Source organism: Penaeus japonicus, unplaced genomic scaffold (assembly GCF_977035675.1).
Source record: "Penaeus japonicus unplaced genomic scaffold, GWHDUDI00000001_assembly GWHDUDI00000019, whole genome shotgun sequence".
Taxonomy (NCBI): Eukaryota; Metazoa; Arthropoda; class Malacostraca; order Decapoda; family Penaeidae; genus Penaeus; species Penaeus japonicus.
The window spans coordinates 5,571,023-5,573,522 of record NW_028234421.1 but is presented as its reverse complement, the minus strand read 5'-3'; the positions used below and the strand labels follow the sequence as shown (position 1 = coordinate 5,573,522).

At 42.5% G+C, this 2,500-nt stretch overlaps 1 protein-coding gene across 1 annotated transcript in view; it reads right to left on the bottom strand.

Annotated features, from left to right (window-relative positions):
• Nucleotides 1–2,396: 2,396 nt before the first annotated feature.
• The window catches only part of LOC122267346 (membrane protein BRI3-like), a 1,826-nt gene continuing 1,722 nt past the window's right edge, over nt 2,397–2,500 (bottom strand). The window contains exon 3 of the mRNA XM_043037404.2: nt 2,397–2,500. This exon is cut by the window's right edge and continues 357 nt beyond it. The gene's annotated coding sequence lies outside the window, so the exon portion shown is untranslated.

Sequence of the window (2,500 nt, the reverse complement as noted above, 5' to 3'; positions counted from 1 at the left end):
AGAGTTTAGTTACCATGGTTTCAGTCAAGGAAAAAAAAAAAAAAAAATACATACCTATACGTGCCTATCCATGAAAATATACAGGGAAATTATATACACACACCTAGTTACTGCTGACATTTTATTTACAATCATAACAAAAGTCAATCTACATTGTGCCCTAAATCCTTCACAAAATTTCTACGTAACAAAAATAACAATCATCGTAATAACAGCTGTGATACCCGCTAATTCCGTGCTTAGAACTCCTTGCCTAGAACTCCTTGCTTAGAACTCCTTGCTTCGAACTCCTTGCTTCGAACTCCTTGCCTAGAATTCCGTGCTTAGAACTCCTTGCTTAGAACTCCATGCTTAGAACTCCTTGCTTCGAACTCCTTGCCTAGAATTCCGTGCTTAGAACTCCTTGCTTCGAACTCCTTTCTTCGAACTCCTTGCCTAGAATTCCGTGCTTAGAACTCTTCCTTTGCTTCGTAAACTCCCTTTCTTTTTCTTTTGTCTGCTCGAACTCTTGCCTAGAATTCGCCGAGTGCTTAGAACTCCTTGCTTAGAACTTCTTGTATTAGAATCTTCCGTCTTAGAAACTTTCCTTGCTTAGAAATCTGGCTTAGACTTCCTTGTAGAACTCTCTTTGCCTAGAACTCCTTGGCTTAGAAACTCCTAAACTTAGAACTCCTTGCTTAGAACTCCTTGCTTAGAACTCCTTGCCTAGAACTCCTTGCTTAGAACTCCTTGCTTAGAACTCCTTGCCTAGAACTCCTTGCCTAGAACTCCTTGCTTAGAACTCCTTGCTTAGAACTCCTTGCTTAGAACTCCTTGCTTCAAACTCCTTGCTTCGAACTCCTTGCCTAGAACTCGAGCCGTATGCATTAGAACTGAATATATTGCAGTTTGAACTCCTCATGCTTAGACCACTCTTGCTTGAACTCATAGCTTAACTCCTTGCTTAGAATCTCTCTTGCTTAGATCTCTGCTTAGAAACTTCCTTGCTTAGAACTCTCCTCCTTGCCTAAAGTCCGTGCTAGAAACCTCCGTTGTATTAGAACTCCTTGCTTAGAACTCCTTGCTTGGAACTCCATGCTTAGAACTCCTTGCTTCGAACTCCTTGCTTAGAACTCCATGCTTAGAACTCCTTGCTTAGAATTCCTTGCCTAGAACTCCTTGCCTAGAACTCCTTGCTTAGAACTCCTTGCTTAGAACTCCTTGCTTGGAAAACTAACTCATTCAGAATATAGCTTAGAACTCTTGCTTAGAACTCCTTGGCTTATTACATCATTGCTTAAGGAACTCCTTGCTTAGAACTCCTTGCTTAGAATTCCTTGCCTAGAACTCTTTGCCTAGAACTCCTTGCTTAGAACTCCTTGCCTAGAACTGCTTGCTTAGAAACCTCCATTGCTTAGAAATAACCTCCTGCTTCGAAACCTTGCCTAGAACTCCTTGCTTAGAACTTCCTCGCTTAGAACTAGTGAAACTTGGGTTAGTTAGACTCCTTAGCATTAGCTGGAACTCCTTGCTAGAACTCCTTGCTTTAGAACTCCCTGCTTAGACTGTGATTTACATTTGCCTAGAACTCCTTGCCTAGAACTCGCTTTAGAACTCTCAAGTTATAGAACTCCTTGCTATCTTGTAGAACTCTTGCTTAGAAATCCTTGCTTTCGAACTCCCTGCCTAGAATTCCGTGCTTCGAACTCCTTGCTTAGAACTCCTTGCTTAGAACTCCTTGCTTGGAACTCCTTGCTTACGCCACATTTGCTGCTGGCCTTGAAACTCTTGCCTAGAAAACTCCTTGCTGTAGAATCCTTGTTAGAACTCCTTGCTTAGAACTCCTTGCTTAGAACTCCTTGCTCCTAGAACTCATTGCTAGAAAATCCTTGCTTATGAACTCCTTGCTTAGACAACTCCTTGCCTAGAACTCCTTGCCCTAGAACTCCTTGTTAGAACTCACTTGCTGTAGAACTCTTTGCTTAGAACTCCTTGACTTCAAACTCTTAGCTTCATAACTCCTTGCCTAGAATTCCTTGCTTAGAAACTCCTTCGTTCGAACTCTCTTGTTTGAACTCCTTGCTTAGAATCCTTGGCTTAGAACTCCTTGTGCCTAGTGTCCTTGCTAGAGAACCTCTTGCTTAGAAACTTCCCTTTGCTTAGAAAACTCTTGCTCAGAACTCCTTGCCCTTAGACACTCTCTTAGCTTAGAACTCCATGTTAGGAATCCTTGCTTAGAATCCTTGCCTAGAATCCTGGCCTAGAATCCTTGCTTAGAACTCCTTGCTTGGAACTCCTTGCTTAGAACTCCTTGCCTAGAACTCCTTGCTTAGAACTCCTTGCTTGGAACTCCTTGCTCAGAACTCCTTGCCTAGAACTCCTTGCTTAGAACTCCGTGCTTAGAACTCCATGCCGAGAACTCCTTGCTTAGAACTCCTTGCTTGGAACTCCTTGCTTAGAACTCCTTGCCTAGAACTCCTTGCTTAGAACTCCTTGCTTAGAACTCCTTGCTTAGAACTCC